Raw genomic sequence first — 24,389 nt, forward strand, 5'->3', positions numbered from 1 at the left:
ACACTAGTATAAGTAGTAGTAGTAGTAGTAGTGTAGTAGTAGGTTAGTTGGTCAAACCAAATTGTCAGTAAAAAAAAAACAAAAAAAACTATACTCATCCTTTTCTTTTGGGTGCTAGTACTAGTGAAAGACAGACAGGGAGATGTCTTTAAAAAGTTTAAAATGAGACAGTCCTTTGACAAACTACATGTTTTTATTTTACAAAATATTATGCAATTCCGAGGCAACCTGCTGCTACTTACACAAGAGAGGGTCAAATTTTTTATAGTATGAGTTAAGATTATGCGTCTTTTCAGTCATAAAAGAAAGGGATGGAAAAGCCTAATTTTTGTACTATATCTTTGCATGTTAAAATCTTCTACTTCTTAAAATGTATGATAAAACAGCAAAGACCCCGGTTTTCCCGGACGTTTTTGACCCAGTGCGTGTGGACTACTTGTACTAATATGGATTGCAATAAACGTTATTATTAAGTACTCGTATATAAGAGTAGCGGATAACGGATATACCGAAGGCGCGGAGACGTTATGTCGCCAAAATAATTACAGTGTTCTAGTTTTTCATAACCTTTTTGCCAAAATATATTTTTCCATCTGAATTTCTCACATGTTTGTTGTTGATGCCGCCACTTATATTTATTTTATTTTTCTTTATTGGGGAAAAAAACAGATACAGGCCAGTGACAATACACAGATAAGATTATAGAATGATAGGTTGATAGGTTTAGCATGCATCCTAACACAATTCCCACTAGGAGTTCAGGCATTAATTTTAAGACAGCGTTGTAATCGGAACTTAAACAGATATCCCTACTAAAACTAAAACTACACAACTAAAACTAAACAATAACGATAATTACTCGTAACACAACTTAAGCAGCTAAACTTACATAAACACAATAATAATTATTACACAAATTACAGTAAATAAATAGTACACAAGAAATGAAGCTACAATATGGGTAATTAGAATTATAGGACCAAGCTGACTTTGCGCTTGAAGTTAGTTAGTTTAAGGTATATGCCTACATTCTTAGATACCATATTCTCTAGTTAGATCGGTAAGCACACAATCAGAAATATAATGACATCCACAAATTTTTTTTTAGACAACAATAATAGCTACCTCACAGGAATCGAGAAACAACATCGGTAGAATAACAAGCCAATTTAACAAATTGTCCTCATACACAATTACGGTATTGTACGTACGTGACTTATTCCCTGTCCATACCTACATCTGTATTGAAAAGGACATAAGAACCTTGAAGCTTGAACCTCACTTCGGTACCATACCGTAGGAACCGTTTTTAGACTCTTTTTTCTTATTTACTTTTAGCGTAGTTTTTTTTCTTATTTATTTATCATTTATTTTAAATACCCGATTCTGACTAAATCAATAACATTTCATGTGAAAACTAAGGCCGTAAATACTATTTTTTATATGAAATTAGATTTTGACCTTGAATTAGAAAGAAAGTTGGCTATTTCATACATTTTGGCTGAGCAACATGTCAAAGTTTTCCACAGAAAAGCTAGTTTTTTTGTGATTTCGGGGTAAGTCTTATGGTAAAAATGGCTCAGTACTTATCAAGGTTTGAAAACACATCAAAAAACCTTATAACGTTTCGGTTCTAAGACGCAACGATGCGCAATGGCACCTAATAGTTAGTTTGAACAAGAAAATATCGCGTGAAGCTGTCGAGCTCTGTCATTTCTGAGAAATTGGTTCTGTTTATATTATTCTATTGGGCTTGTGAATTAGTATTATACTTTTATAATAAACTGACAAAAATATTTATATGTATAGCCGGAGAAGCCGGCGAATACCTGGGCAGAACAAGCGAGGCTGATTAAAAAATATATATTTTACGGACACGTAGCCACACTGAGTCAAGTCTCGTGGAGTTATGTACATATTTATTAGTTTTGTGACAATATTCTACGTTGTGGTTTTGTATTCACAAAATATCTACATACTCGTATAATATCGTTGGTCGCTTTTTACTATTCACACTGCCGGCGGGTGTAGATACACACTCGCTTACCCGTTAGCAGTATGATTGCTGCCTACAAGAGGGAGACTCAATTTCAAAAACAAATGACAAGATGGTTTGACTAGGTTATAGTGACACTTTATCACCTTGCTGCAATTGACAGGACGTTATAATCTGTCAAAGCGAGCGACGACCAATCAGCAATGATAAATTGTATCGACTTTCTCGAGAACAGTGTAAGCGTATCGCGACCTTTGAACTCTATCAGGACCTGTTCTGATGATGAATAGCGTCCGTCTAATTAATGGAGAATGGAGTATAAGGACGGCTGCATAGTTGTTTCTGGGAAGATTGTAAACGTTTAGTGCTTATGGGATTTTGTGTAACTGTCACGAGTAGATAGTAAATATTGAATTATAGCTAATTACCTAATAAACTAGAGTGGCACGAAAAAACATGATAAAAGAGGAAAAAAATAGTTAATACAAATTTATGAGTTGTTTATGAGTTTTTATAGGCTAATACTCAGTGGACCAGCATAGATTCAATGAGGATAACTAATTTTTAAATGAAAATAAAAATGGAAAAATTTATAGACTTTTGGATTTTCCTTTAGTTTTAATAGTTGTAGTATTCCAAAATATTTAGATCAGTAGGTACGGTTTCACTCACTGTTATTTTTAGTAGTGATCTAAATATTTTGAAATATGTCTCACGATAGTTTAATTTCGATTAGTTGTAGTATTGTTTGCAGACGGATTTTTATAAAAAATAGTTTAGTATGGGTTAGCACATTATTACTGGACAATTCTCTATATAACTTGAGTCTGGTGCCGTGCCGTTAAGATAGAATATGCTTACGGTAGATGTCGCTATTATGTGCACTTGTGCACCAGGCGTAAAAACAAAAGGAAGGAGTGGAAAATTCGTGAAAAATTCGCAGGTTTCTGGAAAACTAAAGAGCGATTGGACCGGTGCTCCAAAAGGTCGCACCCAAGTTCGAATTTTGCTCAAAGCGAATTTTTTCTATTCCCTATATTTAAAAAAATGCAGTATCGTTTGCAGATGTATCTGCTTGATAAAAATATGTTAAGGAGGATAACTATTGTAAGTCGACTGTAGATTTTGACTGTTGTTTTTTTTTTAATTGAATTTAACATGGTGGTTCATCAGCAAAATAAACATACCTACTCTATTGAAATACTTACAGGTAGGCATACTGAAAAATATTAAATCGTCCCTTAGTAGGTACATTAATTAAAATATTCAATCACCAATCCAGGTGCAGTTGCCCTAAACCGTGGCCGTCGTGACATCGATTCGAGCTACGCCTAGCCGACTGCCATCTAATTAAATTTTATGTACCCATCGTTGTGATAACAGGTTATATTAATTTTAATACCAACTTAATGGTTTGAGCGAGTTTTTCAATTGCATTTGACGTGTCTTATTCAGTTGGGAGCGTGTCGTGTCGTGATATGGTCTTTAAAGTGAATAAAAATGTGTACCTGTACCAATAATTGACAATGCAATAATTACAAACATGATGTAATAGGTATCAATCTTAAAGAAACGTTGAATACTGATGGTAGCCCAGAACCAAGGGCGTCACCAGCTGATTGATAGGCTAGGCCCAGGGGGGGGCAGTTCATATGGCCGATGGCCAAGGAGAGGTGGAGAGACATACATTTAGTTAGAAATTTTGTTTAATGGATTTTCAGTGTAATACAAAAGTTGTTATGCGATGCAATTTTAATTATGACGAGCAAGGCTCCTTAGTATTAAAGATCCTTGACAAAATTATCCACAAGGCCACTCACGTTCATCAATCGTCACGTTCATTAGACGACCGGTCTGGCCTAGTGGGTAGTGACCCTGCCTGTGAAGCCGATGGTCCTGGGTTCGAATCCCGGTAAGGGCATTTATTTGTGTGGTGAGCACAGATATTTGTTCCTGAGTCATGGGTGTTTTCTATGTATTTAAGTATTTATATATTATAATATATCGTTGTCTGAGTACCCATAACACAAGCCTCCTTGCGCTTACCGTGGGACTTAGTCAATCTGTGTAAGAATGTCCTATAATATTTATTTATTTATCAATCCAACGTGTCATCAGTAATGAGCAACCGATCTTACCACCGTTGCGCAACCCACGTTTTAGGTTAGGTAACTTCACAATTTAGGTGTCAAGAATTCAAGATTGCGTCCGGACAGTGACAGGTGATAGGCGAGAACAGAACAAGTGAGCCTGCTAAAGCCTACTGTCTTCGAGATGGGAGATAATGAGAGTTTAGATTAAGTTGTTATTGCTTTTGAAGAGGCTGAGAAAGCGGTCAACGCGCTGTTGCGCTTTTATTCTATTTAAGTTACGAGGTATGAATACGTCTTCGGATGGGTACCAATACCTTGCTGTAATAGTTATTCTAAGCAAAGAAGTATTATATTGGATTCCAACCAAAAGATAACGCAAAACATGTACTACTACTTTGTCATTCAGACAAGTTCAAGCCTTAAATATGTATCATTAACTCTGGGGTTTGTAGGTAGCTTAGGTACCCCGCTACATTTACGTTAGGTCCAATATACGTAAAGTAATCCACACCCCTTTTTTAGAATATTTTATGTACTTTCTATTCAGATAATAAGTTTTCCAAAAGAAATTTTCTTGAAATTTCTGAGAACTTTTCCAACTTTTTTGAAACTTTCCGCAACTTGCACATATGTATTACTTAAGCAACGTTTTGAATAAAAATAAAGTAATGAATGTATTAATGATACATGAGTAGGTATTGAATTTTTTTATAAAGTACTTAAGTAAATAAAAGTCGTAAATGTTTAGTGAAACATATGAAATTTAATTACTATGGGGCTATAGTAACTACCCATAGAATATGTGGTCGTATCAAACGCAAAGGAGACACACCTTCCCTATAAAAATGCCTACAATACTTGTCAAGATTTTTTTTACAAAAATAAAAACAGAATAGGGGATACTGCAATGTTCTGCAACCAGAGTGCAGCAGTAGCCTTTTTAGTAAACCATAGAGTAACTTATACATTATGTAAGTAAGTACCTTTAACAGGTTTTTGACAAGTTTTCAGAGATAATAAAATATGACATTGATGCATCAAGGCGGTTTGTTTACAGAGGATCTACCGGGAAACGCGAATCCGAAATTTCGCTATCTGCCTCTGTATCGAGAGATGTCAGATAATGAAATTTCGATTTTCATGTTTCGCGATAGACCCTCAGATTGTGGTAGTGGCGCCCCCTACGCAGTTTCGCGTAATATTCCCTATTAGACCAAGATAAGTCTGCAACGACTTTGATAGCACACGCAGTGCAAGTGGTTATTTATACGTCATAATTTTATAGAAGTTTGACGTTTAAAATAACACTTGGTCTAACCAAAGATAGATATAACTCCGTAATAGATGGATACAGTCTAAGGAAAAATCGTGCCTCGAAAATCAAGAAAATTTGATTCTCGTTCAGAGGGCGCTACTAGTTTTGGCCTACAGTCGTATAGATGGCGTTGACGGTTTCGTTTGTTATTTAACAATTTTAACGCATATCAGTGAAAGAACATGGGTCAAAATCATAAAAATAATTAATGCAAATAAAAATAATAATTTATCTATATTTAAATACATTCTATCGTATTTTTATAAATCTTCAATTTTAGTTTTAGAGTGTGTCGACAGATGGCAGTGAATTTACTGGGGTTACAAAATTTACTATGACAGTACCGCTCTAGTATCAGTTACTCTATGGTCTAACTTTATCATGATCAAATAGCGTACGTACCTAATAAAATTATGTGCCTGCATGTATGAACCTTTAATTATTTAAAAAGGCTTATACCTACATATTTTATAACAGTATCATGTACTTGTATGTACGAAACAAAAGATTTGCAACAAGCTATCTATTTCAGCTTGACCTTTGTCCTTTTGATATATAAATCAGAGGAGTGAGGAGTAGCGTATGTTTGTTTGTATTTTTAATTACCTTGTCAGTCAAATAGAAGTTCTGTTTGTTAATACTTATTTTAATTAAATGTTAACTTTTGTATTACTTAGCATGTCACGTTTCAATTTATTCGTAGACTACTCAACACCTGTAGCGAAAACGCAATTTCTTTTCTTTAGGATTATCTAATATGATGCATTCGTGTTTGCACCCACTTACGATATACCGGAAACATGTAGCTAACCTACCTATTGCTCTCAGTTTTGTTGATTTGTCTATAAATATTCATAGTAGGTAAGTATTATAACAGTAGTAGGTAAGTAATATGCTGTCAAAGCGAAGTTACGCTCCCATTTTTTAACGACTTTATTAAAAGGCATGAAACTTTGGTATGGACGATCAAGTAACATAGATACGTCTATGTATAATATGTCTGGTACCTACTTGTTTTCGATGGTATAAATTGTAATACATGTAAAGAAAATAGAGCGAGGAACAGGAACCATACAAAACGTCTACATGCTCTATTTTATTTGTAGGTATTACAATTTTACAAATATGATATGTGTATGTATGTAAACACTTTATTTTACATAAGACAGATTACAAACACAATAAAAACAAAATATATACAATGTACAAAGGCGAACTTATCCCTAAAAGGGATCTCTTCCAGTTAACCTTTGAGCAATCAAGAGTGAAATAATAAATAAATCAAGATAGACAAACGAACACTGAACAGAAAGTAAATTATGGTTCAATTATTAATAACGTAAATAATTAAAACCTGTAATCTAGATTATAAAATATACATATATATATAATATATATTCATATAAACATAAACATACCTATGAATATAAATATATATACATTATCAGAACTAAATAAATAAACTTAGTACCTACTCAACTACAACACAAAGTTATCAGAAAGCCATGCAACTTATGTAATTTTCCCTTAAGTGATGTTACCGACTGGGATTGTCTTGGGGATAATGGCAACTTGTTCAACATATGTTACAAAAATGTTCATGTCAGTTTCATGTTATTTCAGTTTGTCGTTTTAAAATAAGAGCGTAACTTCGATTGTATGTGAGATGCTTTTTGGCGGAGGCTTCGTGATATTCCATAAGTGAAAATAAGTACCTATACTCTTTTGCTTGACAACACAGTAAGTAATGTGCTGTCAAAGACGTCCGAAAACAGATGACATAGAGATGTGCGCCGGCGCAGCGGGCGTGATGTTGCTCGCACGACGTCGCAGATTGCCATGAACGTCAGAACGATTATCTGGAAGTACCAATTTGGATGTAAGGTGAATGGTTAGACCGTATCTCGATAAAAATCTATAAAACTCATTTTTCTAATTGTTAAGTTTACCTTATATTTAGACCTATTTAAAAGTATTTTAATGAATCATGAAAAGTTTGTAACTTTGTACCTAAATCATAATTCTGAAAGTGATAAAAGTTATGGATATGTACATCATCGAAAATTATTTACAAGACAATACGATCTTCGTATAAATATGTATGTCATCCTGATTGCGGACTTTGGTTAATACCATTTTGTTCGGGAGTAATTACACGGAGTCAGCTTTAGTACGTTATTTTAATCAGGCACCAGTCGTTTCATGCACCTTTTCTTACAATGTGGGACCTAAAGATTAGCTAGGTTTATAAAAAATGTTTGTATGGAAAGTTTGACAGTGATAACCGGCACTATGTTTAACAGTAGAGTTGGTCAAATGTGGTGATCCACCCAAAAGGTTACTAGTAATAAACCTCATACGTGCCATCAAACCCGACTTTTACCATAATTAATATTATCAGTTTCAAAACTACCTGTTTGTCCATTCCATTAATTCTATAATTGAACTTTCAAACTCAATACATAAGCAAAAAAGTCACGCGTCTTAGCCTCCGATTGTACCGATAATTTTTCAACACATCCACTTATTACGATCATAGTCATATTATTAACTATAAACTACAATTAAAAACCGACCTAAGCTATAAATATCTTGAATCGAGATTCATTTGACGAATTTTGAAAAATTCATTTAGTTATGTCATCCAATAATGAACCTCATTCGTAGCATTTTAAGATTGAATTTTGTTTGTGGATGTTGTAATAGGTAGTGTATTCGTTGGCATCGGTCAGAGAGTCGTGACTAGACCGTCCCTAGCACCTGACGTCCACTTATAGTTAATGCCTCGGTGTAAAATAAAAAGAAATTCCGAGTTGATACTGTTTTTAAATGGTCCGAGTTGCGAAAGACTCGAAAATTACTTAAGACAAGTTTGGTCACGTTTATCACGTGATGAACGATAAACTTCATAACTAGTGTAACTTTTTTTTAAAGTAAGTAATCTAAGGCTGAGTTTTGTCTTTGATATGCGACAAGTGGGACCAGGGGTCAAATAACTGAACTGTGGTTGATTTAGTACTTACCTAAGCTTAGTAGTCTAGTTTGTATGTATACACTACCTACATACTAACACACCGCTAGCACATAGCATTTCACGCAAGAACGACAAATCAGCGCTACTCGATAATTGGGAAAGACACCTGATTTTTCACCAATTTTATTGTTCGGCAAGCTTTATTGGTTGTAAGGTTTCTTCTATAGTTAAAACGAACTACTTTAAATGACTAATCGTCTAATAGAGCCCATATTATGGCCACGGTTAGGTATTCAATGTGGCTTTGCGATAATAGATGCATATTATAATCAAAAATATGAAGTTAATCACATCAATATTGGTAGCATTTTCCAATCCAATTTTTCGCGCATGTAACACCTCACGAGTTGCAGGCCATATGCTTTTTGCCACCGACGTGGTATAAAAAAAATCTAGTCTATCGGAATACCTACCAAAAAACAAATCTAGTGTTCAATTGTGGCTGAGTTTGGCTTGATTTTAATTAGTGCGAAGCATATGGTTTCTTCTGATTTCATACTTAGAGCAGTAAAGTTGGAACCTATACTTATCTTGTCAGTCGAACTTAATGTGAATCGAACAATTAATGTCCAAAATCAATCTGACCGACTATATTGTATGCTGCAAAATGGATTCATTGCCGTCTGTCCGGAGAAAAGTAAGTATTCTTATACAGTACAAAAAAAAACTTATGTAGATAAATATATTTTATATGCATGCGTATTTTTATAAAAGGCCGGGAGTCCGCTTTATCTCATAAGTTGAAGATGTTCACTCTCTCTTTGTTCTCACCTATCCGCCTATCAATTTTGCCCCTAACTAGTACCTAGGTATCATAACCATTCATAACCATGCTATTTGACAAACATAACTTTACAGTAAATATTTCAGCAAAATCAACCCTCTGCATAGAAGTTTGTATAATCACCTCCACGTTTCTCAAATTTCGCGTCGCCATAGAATCCGCTATTCCGTGAATTGAAGAAGTGACCAACCATACAATGCAGGCGTGCGTACACGATAAACTGCCGCCATTCTGGTCAATCCGCCTAGAGTTAGACCAGGATTAGTCTCACTAGACTTATTGACAGGGATATAGACCGTGATTACCTTTTGTATACCAGGATAAGTCTGTAACGATTTTGATAGCACACGCAGTGCAAGTATTATTTTAAACGTCAAACTTTTATGAAATTATGACGGACCCCTAATAATCCTGTCATCGTCAAATTGTCATTACCGTGCTATTTGATAAACATGACGTCGCAACGACGTGTGACAGTGCTTCTGAATAAAAGTTCTATTTTTCTCAAATTTCACGACGCCTAAACATGCCTTTCCCACCATAAGCCCTTTACGTCAAAGTGTAAGAAGTAAGTAGTACATGCACATACAAGCACTAGATGGTCTCAATGTCGTGTCCCGTACGAGTTCCCATGGCATTCCGAGTAAAGGACCCGGGACAAGCGCCATTATTGTCAGAGAGTAACGACTGCTGTGGCAGGCTGGTCATTCTGGTAGTTTAAAACTAAAAAAATGTAGGTAGGTATCAACATACAATTAAAATAAAATAAACTGTTTTCTGGTAGCTAAAAGAATCACGATATGTTTAGTTATGAATATTTCATGTTTATTTATTCATAGATATTTTCTATATTTTTTATATTTTTCCTCAATGACGGCCACTATTTAATTATTTATCACAAAAGCCAAGCTTATTATTTCACTAAATTATTGTCCCTGGTTATATAGAACATGCTTGCATAAATACGTAAATATCCATTATACTCCTTGAAAGTCATGCGACCATCATAAATGCGATGATGCACTTTTACTAATTGAAATCCCAACATAACATGATAATGTTACCAATCTGTCTGTTTTCATTTTGTAGATTTTTTATCACTTGCATCTAATAATTCCCTACACTTTCTACCTACTTGCCACTCTGTCACTGCCATCTTCCCGATGCGCGGCGCACTGGCGCACGTAAATACACACAAAGAGAGCAATCGCGAAAGACAAAAGAAAGAAAGGCACAAGATAAGAGGTAGCTGTCAGGGCAGTCACGAGCGGTGCACTATGAAGCCACGGTAGGTACTTATGCCGCGGTAATTATGGTCATGGGAATGACGGTATGATGGTAATGATGTTTTTCGGAATTTTACGCGTGTGATTTTTTCTGTTCCTTAAATCCTTTGCGTATATGGAGTTATGGACCATGTGATCGAATTATATGTGTAATTGAAACCATTTTTCTGGTTTGAGGAAGAGGAAATTTTCAGTCAGCCGCTGAAGATTACTCATTGTCACGGTAATTATGGTATGATGGTAATTTTGTAATAATGTTTTTATTTTATTTTTACGATTGTGGTGTTTATATATGTCCTTTGCATTCGTGATTACGTTACTAATGTAAGTAATGATTTTACCTATGTATGTTTAACCATTTTCAAGACTTATGCGAGTATGAAACACAGCAAAGGAGAAAAAAAGCCACGGAAGGTACCTATATAATACTTATGCCTTAAAGGACGTGGAAGTGGAAACAACGCTGTTACTTTTATGTAGTAATTAAACTATCTTTGGTACTTTTTAAATTCTTAGTTAAATGTCATACATACGCAGTTACCATCTATCTTTATAACCATCCTTGTATAAAATCCCTAATGCCACCATGTAGAATAAACTACAGCCATACAATACACTTACCTACATGTGTATAACCGATGAGACGACAAAAAATCACATCCTCCGCGGTGTCCTTTGCTTTACATAGGTACCTAAAAGGGACAAAAGGACAAAACAGGGTACATAATCACATGTATAACAAACATGGTAGCTCCATAGAAACATAATCCACATCCTAACTTTGACAAAGAACATGAAATTGGATTACAGAGCACTTAATATCTTCTTTCTAATGCTTCCACAAATAATAACGACGTATATTCCAAGTCATGACAATTTAAAAATGAACCTTAAGTAGAACGGATATGGTTGAATTTTGGTTGTTTTTATCTTAGAGATTGAGGGACATGGAGCGAGTGAGGTCGTTTAGTATAGACGGGCGACAAAAAAATATCACCGCTCCAAAAGATGTCATATTAAGAAACATGTCAATCATAATTTTATGAAGTATTGAATAGGGCCGTTGTTCATTTTGCGTATTATTTTTTGCTCCGTTTAACTTTTTTGAGGGTTGTTTGGAAATTGGGGGTTTTCGAGTACTTTCCATTATTCTTTTACATTATAGATACTTGAGTGTTTGCGCAAAATTTGAGTGTTCTCTTCCTGTTAGCAAATTGGGGTGGGTAATGTAAGGATTTCAATTTGAGTTTATTAGTTATGTTTAGTAAGACTCTTTGGTCATAAATATTTCATATTTTAATCGATTGGGGTCAAATTGACCGCAATTTTCTTTGTTACATTAAATGCCGACTTCCTCAATACTGTAATACTCATCTAATAATTTCTATTTTAACATAAATAAATAAATACTAGGGGACTATCTTGCAATGCAATGCAATGCTTGTACTATGGGTCTAGGCAACGATAAAGTGGATATACATACTTATACATAAATGGGTCAAACACAAAACTGTGTTCACTTCTTCACTTACCCAAATAAAAGGAGTACCTTTTCATGTGGATAAAGGTTAAATAAGAAACATAACCTTTATAGCCCTTAACTTTTGGGTATGTCTACAGGAAAGACGTGAACACAGTTTTGTGTTTGACCCAAATACATACTTTGATACATACTAGTAGATAACATCCATAACTCAGGAAGGAATATTCGTGATGAAAGCATTTATTTGCGATATGCTCTTACTGAGATTCGAATCCGGGACCTCCAGCTTACTAGACTGGGTCACTACCGATTAGTCTAACCTACTACTAACCTTTTTTTTTTTTTTTTTTTTTTCGTTGGAAAAATGCTTTATGCATACCCACACCCTCGGGGGAGAAAGTGCGGGTTATGTGGGACTCGGCAAAAGGCGCCACTACCCACTAAAAAACCAACGGTATGCCTGCGCGCCGCCAATGGGGCGTGGCCACGGGTTCTCTTAAGTACGCAACCGTGACCACGCCGGCGCCGCCCGCCACTACCACATGCAGCGGGCCCTTCTCTGGGGGGGGGGGGGGCTAGGGAGTAACTTCTAGCCCTGCCTCCTCAGAAGGCGCGTGGGCACACCACGCGCGCCTTCTCTGCGAGGCCTATGTAATGGGCAGCGACGCCCCCGCGCCGCTGCCCAGACCTCGCTAGGTTGGGGGGAGGAGATGGGCATACGCCCTCCTCCGAGCCCCTGCGCGCTTGCGGCGGATCGGGTGCGAGGCTGGGTCGGCCTCCCGTTCCCTCTCCGCTGCCTCCTTCTGCGACATTACATCCTCGCAGAAGGAGAGGACCGCTTTCCACGACCTCTCGTCGGCGACCATAGCCTTAACTACGGCCGGCAAGGAGAGGTCGTCCCCCACCACTGCCATGAGGTCACGGCGCTGCCCCACCCAGGCTGGGCATTCCTCCAGGGTATGCTGCGCCGTGTCCTCGCCGCAGCTGCACTGGTGACACTCGGCCGTCACCTCCCGTCTTGCGAACCGGTGCAGGTAGCTCCCGAAGCAGCCATGACCCGTGAGCACCTGCACCAACCGGAAGGTTAGCGAGCCCCGCTCTCTTTCCAGCCAGTCTTGTAGGACCGGCCGGACCGCCTCGACAGTCCTGTGTCCTCCCTCGCGCCCAGCTAGTTCTTCCTCCCATTGGAGGACGATGGACTGCCGGACGAGGAGCCTCTGCGCCTCTACTTCCCTGGGCGCAGGATGGTACTCCTGGAGCCGGAGGTCCCTGCGCCACTCGTACAGGGCCGCTTGGGCCTCCGCCTCCAGATCCCAAGGAGGCGTTCCCGCTAATAGGCACGCCGCATCATATGAGGTGGTGCGGTACCCGCGTACGACGCTGATGGCCATCGCCCTCTGAGCCTACTAACCTAACTGGAATGTCTTTGTTCAGGTGTTATTATTATTTTTCTGTGCCGATAATTACATGTGATCTGAGACATTTTTTACTTTACTGCCCTAAGTATGAATACCTATGCTATGAATATCGCATTTAAAAATTTTTAAAGGAGCAAAGCTGACAGAAAAAAACTCGGACAACACCAAAAAAAATGATATTGATAATTTTCATCCTAATGGCGATACTGAGAACTTTTTTGGTGGCATCAATTTTTACCATGAATCGGCTTAAAACCTACACTACACATTAGGGAAGAAGAAAAACGAACCCCCAAAAAGTGGCTTCTGATCAAACATTTCAATTTGAGCTTCATTTGACTAAGCTGCTTTAATTATCTTCATTGCTTTTAAGAACCTTTTCACACTCAACCACAAACTGTGGTTCTTTATGTCTGAGCAACACGCGTGACCTCATTGTCCAACCCTTAACATAGCAGCGTCAAAAACCAACACCATGGCATTGTCTTGCAATTACCAAGGGTTTCACAAAATTTTGACAGCTGATTTACCCAACGTTTCAACTATACTAGCATTCCCTTGAAAAATAAACTTTACCTTATAAACGTTAAGGTCTTGTTTCTAGTAACGCAAGCCGTCAAGATAAGAGCTTGAGGAAGTAAACACATCGATTTGGCGTTAAGAATACTCCAATTGTAAAAGACCTTTCAAAGCTTTAAGCTTAGTTTAGAGGAGAGGTCTTCTTAAATTGTTTTTGGCGGGGAACAATTAGCAACTTATTGGAATTGCATTGCGAAGTGCCGCTAAAATGGCTGTCCAATACAAACACAAAGTATGAGTCCTTTTTTTTCTAAAATTTGGACTTGAATATAATGATCCTCTGTTTTACAGGTGTTTTAATTTGGATTGTTAAGCCGTTGGAATTTTGTAATTTCCATCATTCGTCCTCATTTAACAGATACGAGTATGTCAAGGATTAAATCAAATCCATCTTCTGGATTCTCATCTAACATATCCAGATTGGATCTTCCCCAGTTTCTGCTTTAGAACAGGAGGCGCATTCTGATTGTAATAACAGGTTATGAATTTGGTCTGGATTTTTTATCGATATTATAATCGCTCAGTGTCAAAAGTGTCATTTTACGCCGGTAATCTTTTTGGATAAGCATATTGCCCTTTTCATCATACCGGGACCTAGCGGATTTTGTCAATCAATCAATATCATTTATTTGCAAGAATACTTAATTTTAGTTACAGGACGTTATTGTAGTATATTGAACAGTATTCTATCGTGATTAAACGATGCGCAAATTTTATAGTACCTACTTAACAAATAATTATCAGTCTAGCACATATGTTAGACTGAAAATCATTCTATTATTCATCGCAATATTCGCAATCATGCCTATATTTGTTTGCCTCTTGGTTTGTCACTCTTTAGCACCACCCAGGGGACACGTGCAGGGTTGTGGTAGGTAGCTCCTGCGGACGCGAGTAACATTCGTCCCCCAGTAACATTCTATTATTGAATTTAATTCTAATGCATGCAATAAAAATTACAATTACGATTAATATATCTCACTTGGACTAGTATCACATTACATCACATTGGTTGATAATAATTACGTTACATAAAATTTATATTGAATTTGATTATTATAATATAAGTATGTAATATTATTTATTTGCATTATTGTGCTCAATATACGTGTCTAGGATTTAATAAAGAGTTTTGATAATTATTTGAAATTCTCGCAAAATAGGTATAGTCGGTTCACAACGGTGGGTAGCCAAATGACAATCGTTAATAGAAAAAGCCAAATATAAATGAAAATCATCACGACATTTTATTCACATCGGACCTTAATTGCGTTTTATCATTACGATTGTCGTTTGTCCTTAAACGATTTTTATCTTGACCCCTGAAATTTAGGTAAAAGGCAAATTTAAACTTTTCCCCCAGTTTGTTTTAATTCAAAAGTTATGGCACGATTTATATTCGTATGATGCTCTCAGTAAAAACAGTCTTACTACATATTTTTAATGACCTTAGAGTTAATACATATTATACTTAGTTTTTCTTCTTCTTCCTCATTTCCTGATGACTGAGGGTTGCCACCACATGAGGCACATGTGTTTTTGTGCACCAAGCCTCTCCACTCGGCATCAGGTTTTTATTTTGCTGGATTCTTCAAATGAATATGAAGTAAGTATTTATGTTTGTATATGCTGCAAGTCCACATGAAATCAGATAGCTCGGAAGTGCACTGGAACAGTGGAGGGACAGTGCGGGACAACGGCACGTGAAAGTGATTAGTGCACAGTGCGCCCTTGTGCTCGACGGGACGCTGGGGGAAAACGGGACATTTGACGGAATAAGCAATAAATACAACATTTAAAACTTTTGCGCTTTCAACTCATTAAATTCGCGATAGCCCTGTTAAAAGTCAAATTTAATAAGCAAAAAAATGTTTAAGGGTTTGCTGCTATCTAATCTAAATTACATACATATAATATAAAAGGTTCAACATCACACCCTTCGGCCAAAAGTCCGCGCTTGCACTTGGTGCCTTAGAGCCCCTCACTACGCTTAAGATTATAGAATCTAAAATGCCACGCTTTTAAGCTACATTACTGAGTTGCATTGCATTATTTGCATTACATTATACAATTTATACATAGTATACATATACTAACTGACAGACAATGCACAGCCTCAGCCGTTGAAGTCAGAATTTTGACAGGAACATAATTATGACTATTGTATTCTTCAAACGTAGTAGTAGTGTGACAGAGTGGTCAGAAACAAGACAACAAAAATAATTTTGACCCAACGTCTACGTAACAGCGGGAAACCTTAGCATTCCTAATTATAATATACACAAGAATCAAAGACAGTGTTTTATCTGTTGATTTTAATATCTAATTCATGACACGGCAGTCACGGCACGGATGTCAGGCACTTCACACTTCAAAAAAAAAAACTCAATTTGTAAGTCACTAAGCTTTTCTAATTTATGCTTCAGGTATTTGGTGACCAACAATAATGCATGAAACAAGCAAAAAGCCAATGAGTTTTTTTATATCGATGAGAAAAAAAAGGATGACTATTTTACCCTATTCTACTCTCGTCGGCTATGTCGCGTGCTATCGGGTTTCCCCCGCCACCGCCACAATGGCTGCTTTGTACTGCAGCACCCGATCGTACCCTCAGCTAAGTCAGCTAACACTGAAAATAAAAAACTAAAGCGGCTGCTCAATCTCAAAGCTCAGTGAAATAAGTGAAAAATACATGAAATGTCGTATCGTAACATCATCATTTTTTGATAGATTTATATTAAAATATTTCAGTACCCTTTACAAGCAAGCAGCTTGTTAGCGATGGGCTTTTCTCTTCAATTTTCCTGTTATATTTAAGTACGCAAAAAATATCATTAATAAAAATAATAAACCTAAGTGACATTCGAAAATTGTTCCAATTGTTTACCGTATTTTCGGCTTTCGCGGAATAATTTCAATGTTCAAACCGATTTTCCAATGTCACTTACCAGACACAGTTGTTATACGTCGTAAGCACGCGACTGGCTGTCATATTATAAAAGGTATTGGGCGCATTGAGTTATTAAAAAGTGACATCCCAGACTAGACAGGACAAACTTTTTACCACTGCTCGATATCACTATAATGACGTGATCATTATATCACGTCGTCAACCGCGTCTATCGCACCCAAGTGTCACCATCAAGTTACGTAGATCTTTACCGCGTCGCTTTATCTCGTGTTTCACTTAGGACAATGGATTCTAATACGCCTTAGCCTTAGTAGGCAAGACAGCATAACATAACGCCTAACAAAGGATTTCAATGCGCAAAACTCATTGTTATTGGTCCGAAATGAAATAAGTCATAATAGCAGCGCCCGCGTCGATCGGGCCTTATTTATGTTCTGTTGAGCTGCCACATTTCGCCGCCAGGGGCGCTAGTGCCGCCTACTGCGATTTATGTTAATGCAAACAAGAGTCACTACATTAAAATAAACTGGAAATGGTGTGATTGTTTATTATACTAGAGTAGTGGCCCGTGATTCGTAGCGGTGAATTATGCGTCAAAATCTCGATGCTAATGTTTGTTGGTGTAATACGAGTAACTGTAATAGGTATAGAGTTTTCTGTTGGCATTGGTTTTCTAGTATACTTACCAACTGACATAATATCATCTTGACTGAAATAAGATCATCACTTCTGGATGAGATTGCTGAGCCAATCTCATCCAGAAGTAGCATATGTCACTAACACAATTCTGAAAAATTAACCACATCTCATAATATATGGGCTGTGGGCTATATTTTTGAAATTGGCGCCCGCTAATGAAAAAACGGAGGGGGGGATTGTTTTTTTTTCTTCAATATGGGTATGAAATGAAAGCTAGTGAAAAGAGCATTTCAAAAATATATGTAAACAGTCTGGTTTTCTGTTTCTTTTAATAATAGTTGCAGTTTAATGTAACAGAAAATTTATACCTTTTTTTCAGCTTGATGTACGTTTCTTATTTTTGGTTATATCTGGTTAATTATTTTTTAACATTATATGCAGGATATTCATAGTCACTTGTTATATATATTGGAATTATCCATTCAGTCATTTTTAATTTAGAGCAGTTCAAAGTCAACTATGTGAAATTTTTTAACGTTTTCTAATAATTTGTTGGACGAAGTAGTAAAAATGTTACAGTATGTTATATATTTGTGATCTACTCACAAAGCCCTTTCATTTGATTCCCCTACATGGTATGATAAAAAAAAAAGTAAAAAACTTTGTACTGCCGACTTTTTGACGTCACAGCAACTACCCCCACCACTTTCACCACTTTCGCGCTTGTCATCTCATATGTGTTCAGGACATCACACTGAATGCACTGATACCAAATATGTCCATGTTTGCGACGACATGAGTGAAAAGTAACCTAAAGCCTGTTCCGCCAAGCCACTATGAAATAAAATCAATTTATTTTATTTTTAGTTTACTCTACTTTATTCAGGATACCTAGGTTCTTTATATCCGCTTGCATTGCCCACTGACAATAAAATTCTGACAAGCGTCTCCGGGGTTAGACAGTTATTACGGAAGCTTAATTAAAACGGACACTAAGACAATTAATAATATTTGTTAAGAGAAACTTAGTTTGAGAAACTATTGGGTTTCATAATAAATTTTCCTGTTAGCTTTCAAACAAAAGAGTTCGGTCCAGGGCTGTCTCATTTCAAACTTGACAGACAGAGAGAATCAGACTGTCTTTGCCTTACGTTAAAGTTACCCAGCCGGATGAATATAATTTTCCTGGTTCTTACTGACTGACAAGTTGTGTTTGCCAGACTATATAAACTAAAAATATTTAAGCAGGTATTTTGTCATTAGCTTATATATACGTTATCACGTAAGTTATCAAAATTATAAAAATTGCATAAAACAGATCAGTTAAAATTAGGACATTTCTGAAGCTATTATATTTCTAATTAGTATGTAAGTACTTAAGTTTACTTTTATGTATATTGTTATCATATCAGTGACTGTCAGGCGCAAATGGAGAATGTAACTAAGTAGATATATTTATAATTATGTACTACTGCGACATTTTAGTACATACGTATACTTGTTATTGACTATAGTCTACAATCTATCTACATGGAACTATATCCGTGCCATGAGTCACTGACAGTGTCAAAACTGACATATAAGCTATCGAGAACGTAATTTACTTTCTAGACATCTCGCTCGTACTAATATGCGAGTACGAGCGAGATGCATAGAAAGTAAGTTAAGTACCTACGTTCTCGATAGCGTTTATGTCAGTGCCAAACTGGTGGTAGCCACACTGGATGATTAAATAGTTTCAAAACGTACCTATTATTGGGTACGCCTTACTTTATGCATATCTTGTAAATTCTCAACTCCGCAAATTTTACGTATAGTCAGCATTAAATTTAGCGGATCAGAAACTACGTGTTAAAAGAATCTTCAATTCTATAATAGCTCATAAAAATTTTTTTTTTGATTCTATATACATATATAACAATTACATTATAACATATAATATAGACAGCGAACTGTAGAGATACTTTGGAAAAATATTACAGGATGGCATATACTTTTGGCGCGTTGTTTCATCCGCTACTATTGATTCTGATTGTATGTATAATAAAGTTATACCTACGTGGCTATGTAAGTAAGTGTGTATTTTAGATCCAAATGCATACTGACTGTAAGAAAGGAAGCTAAACAAAAGCTTAGAAAGAGAGGAAGTTTTAATGAAGGCAGGTGTGACTAACAATACGATTGAATCTATTGCCCTCCGTGTATGGCACGGTGTGCTTATCGTGCCATCATCTATAACACCATAGATTACTGTGTAATAATAATAGATTAATATTTTTTCACAACGGTTGAGGAAGGAAATGTGTTTTGTTTCGATGTTCATACACACTCGTAGATTTCCTATGTATTTTTAACGTGTGGAAGTGACAGTATCATTTTTATATATTTATTTCTAATACCTACTTATTTTGAATGACGTACATTTACAAGCAACCAGAGGTACCTATCGCAACACAACATACGACTTCAATCAGTCATTGAAGTTGTATGTTGTGTTGTGATAGGTAACTTGACTTTCAAAGCAAAGAAGCAAACTTTTCCAAATACGCTTTGGATATAAATTACAACTTTACTTTCTGATGTACACCAATAAACAAAAGAAAAACGGCCAATGATATTCATGTTATAAAAAGAATAACGACCCGTAGAAACTACCTAACACAATAAAGCTATATTGACAATGTACACTATAAAACCCGAACTCAATTTACCAAAGGTGCGATATGCACAGATAATTATATCCCATTCTGTTCCCAGCGTACTCTGTCCGGCAAAACATCAACCATTTTAATTATCTTCGGGACACCATTAACAATAAATCTGTGGCTACACTCACGCCCCCTGTGAGTCGTAGTCAGGGTTACCAGACACTTTCTGAAGTTCTATTTTTGGACTTTTGTTCTAAAGTTAGCTTTAGAACAAAAATTCTAAGGCAAGTAATTATCTATGCAAGGTTGTTTTTAGATCCTTCGCGAGAAGTTCTTGAATGACTTTTACCAAATTTATTAAGGTCAATCCCGAACTGCGAATAAAATTATAAGTTTTAAACTTTTATTTTTATTTTCTCGTAGTTTTCTATAGGGCAGCAATTTTTTGCATTTCGGAATTAGTTCTATAGTACAAGTCGTTAAATATTTCACCTCCCGGAATATGGCTATTTTAAATTAAGTAAGTGCTATAGAAAACAAGTTTTTATAGTAGATATTAACCCAGTTCTTCAATCTTACGGCACTAAAAGTAGGTACGTAACCAAAAAACCGTTTTAGGCAAAGTTTTTCAAATACCTATTCTGAAATTTTCCTGCTCCTGACATATGATTGAAATCCTGACATATCAGTAAAAATCCTTGATCCTGACATCTGGTGACCCTAGTGGCAATCGGCTGATCGTGCGCGGATCGGTCTCCGAGTTATGGCTAATTATTGTTTTGTTTCACCGATCATAAACAAGGTCTGTGACCAATTAGGTAATTATGGAGCTTGGAATGACATTTTTGTGGCTGATGCTTCGAGATTCCGTTGGTGAAATTTTCGGTTTCACGTTTTAATTTTTAATAGGTTGGTAATCCCATCAAACATATACCTTATGTATATTTGTGTCGTTTTTTTTATTATTATCCTAAAGTGTCAGGGAGTGAATTAGTACCTATAGTACCTCCCATAACCTTCCGAACCCTGATTTAATAAGATAATCATAAAACAAACTCCAGCAATTTTGCTTCTTGGTAATGAAGGTGTGGACTATTAGATAAAACAGGCCTGATTTTAATGGTTTCATTTTCTTTAATTTTTTAGGTACACTGTTTGGGTTAAAAAATAAAAAAATCTACTGCTATGGCTAAAAAGGCGGGTTCTCTTTCCTGACGTTCAGTAAAAAAGAATACCGCCTATAAGTAATCATAATCAAGTATCGAAACCCTTCTCATTCAATAGGGGTGAGATTATAAATATGTATACTATAGGTAAGTACTTCATAATAGTTGGGTTCACCAAACATTTGAGATTAGGTGTATATAGCTTACGCAGCGTACTACTACTACGTAGGCGAACAACACACGAACGCGTCGCGAAGCGATGCGGCGCGGGGTGAATTAATCCTTTGATACCCTATAGAAGTGTCCTACGTGAGCCATCTCGTCGCGAACGCGAACGCCGTGGGCCAGCCGCGCCGCGCCGCGCCGCTTCGCTTCGCGTTCGCGGATTGTTCGCTTACGTAAAACGCTGCGTTAAAGAGTCGTAATATGTCTACAAAATCGTAGATCTTTGAGTGTGTGAGAAACTGACTTAAGGGTCCCCGGCAAGCTCGGTTCTCCATACAAACATTTTAAAATGAGTAGCTAGTTTGCTTTTTGCTCTGAAACTTTGTACTTACAATAATAGGATAAGGTATATATGTGTGTAATTAGTATATATCGCTTCAGATACCAAAGTTATTATACAGCGTATTTAAGTTTTTCTAACAAAACTTGTTTTTGCTCTATTTCGGTTGTTTTATAAACTAAAGCCATATAAACTAATTACAGACCTAGATATACCTCATGTCATGTATGTGCAAATTTTCATTACAATCCAACACGTTTTAAAATGAGAACGAAACTCCGTTTGTATGGGAAGGTGAAATTCGGCCTAGCTTGCCGGGGACTCTTAAGTCGTAATATTATAGGTATATTATTTTGCGACTGTAATTTTTTCCAATAATGATTATATTTCGTATCATATACCTACTTAGAAGTTCTAGTTATTGAGCTTTCAAAAAATTTGTATCCCTCGAATTCCTCTTCAATAAGCTAATGAGTTTCCTCGGGCATTCGGGAATAAAGCACCTAAATCGGTTTAACAAAACTTTTATAATCCAAAGACGTCAAATTTTTATGCCAAGTGCTACGTCAAAAACTTGTGCAGCATGTACATATGCACTTGCACATGTAAGTACACAAGCCCTTGGTAGAGGCCAAGTCGGCAACTTAGCGTGATCGGAGACCAAATCACAGACACGGATATACAAGATCTCTTCACACGTCACACGCTATCTATTCAAGGAACGCGGCATCTGTGAACATTATCATGTCGCTGCTATGACAGGGTTATCTCCCGACCCAGAGACAATGGACCGATGTCCTGTCAGCTGGCTTTTTAGGGCACTACGTCGTTTCTAATAAGTTCGTCGTATTTGGAATACTTGGGATATCTTAGGTGATCTGCGAATGACTCAGAAATCAACGTGATGTTGAAATGAGAAAATAAATTAAATGAGAAAATTTTAAAAACCACTTTTGATCCATCTTACCGTACCTAAAATGATTTTGTCACAATAAGTTGAACTGGTTATCGAATCAAGATGATGAAAACCGTTGGCATGGTCGTAATTCGTAAAGACTGCAATGATAATGAATACAATTTCATAAATATGTAGAGATTAATTAAAATACACATAGGTATAAGGGACAGAACGAACAAAATATAACACTTAGTACTTACTTCGCTCAATGCTTTTTAAATTAAATTCATAATGATTTCTGGCATCTGCTTTTCTTCAAAAAAAAGTAGTTTTAGGGTTAGATAGGTAACTAAATAGACCTATATTTACTTAACTACTCTTCAATTTATTTCCGGTCAGATCAAAAAAAGGCAGACATTTAGATCCCAACCATTAAGCCTTAACAATATCTTATTAATAACCTTTTACAATCAGAACTAGCTTATCACGCCATCATCAGCCTCAAATACCTAACGACATCGTCTCACGATTAATCAAAATTCCACCCAAACTTAATTATTAGACATGAGGTTATTTAATTTATTTCACCGATGGGACGTCCTAAAATACATGGGGCCCCGCCCAGCCATTACAGGCGGGGACGGGTCGCGGCGCTAGTCGTATATCATCCTGAGGAAATTACCCACAGCACTTATGACACTACCAACTTAGTGTAGTTCGTGGAAAAATCTGGAACTAAAATATATTCAAGAATCGCAGTGGTACACATGTACGGTGGCGCCGCTGTCTAATGTTTGGAGAAGGTTGTAGGTTCTAAACGAGGCGAACACAACGTTCACGCTTTAATTTGGGATGGGGTGGCTAAGTAATGCCATCTGAGATTGAGATCCGGTGCATAGATCCTTAACGGATTCGAACCAGGATGTTTATGTGGTAAACCATGTGTTCTGTATACTTCTTTAGCCCAATGCTCAAGTGTTGGATCTTGTTGTGATTGACTGATTTGTAATAAGACTAATAAGTATGGTATTTATATCATATTTTAGACAGGTAGTCATTAAAAGCTGGTACCATAGATGGTGTTTCATAAGATTATCCTATGTCTTTCTTCGGGCGGACGGGCCTCAAATTAACTAAGCGTGAAAGAGGTAACAGATAGAGCTCCTTGCTCATTTATAATATTAGTAGGGATTAGGGATGTTAATCATGTACTATTAAGAGCATTGTCAATCGATATTAATTAAATCCATTTTTCAATTAAAACTATATTGTCTATTAACTCTACCGCCTACGTCGATCTTTCGTCGTTAATAGTCCCTAAATCATTATTCATTGACAGTGCGCACCTTTGTCGAATGCATTAAACGATCCAAATATCGATCAATCCCATATGGCCGAGCCACCCTTACTAAACGTATCGAACAAATCGTATAACGATCACCATTTCTCAGTCGCTTTTTATCTTGGTACACAATTAATATTGTAGAAATCATTAATGAGAGACAAGGGAACAAAAGTCGCCGTCCTTTGTGGTCATGATGAAAAAAGAAAGGGATAAAAAGGGCGCCGCGGGGAGCTGTGGGCCGCTAAACCAACACGGGATGTGTCGACACGGCATCTGTCTGATGTTCACA

Source organism: Cydia strobilella, chromosome 17 (genome assembly GCF_947568885.1).
Source record: "Cydia strobilella chromosome 17, ilCydStro3.1, whole genome shotgun sequence".
In the NCBI taxonomy this organism is placed as follows: domain Eukaryota; kingdom Metazoa; phylum Arthropoda; class Insecta; order Lepidoptera; family Tortricidae; genus Cydia; species Cydia strobilella.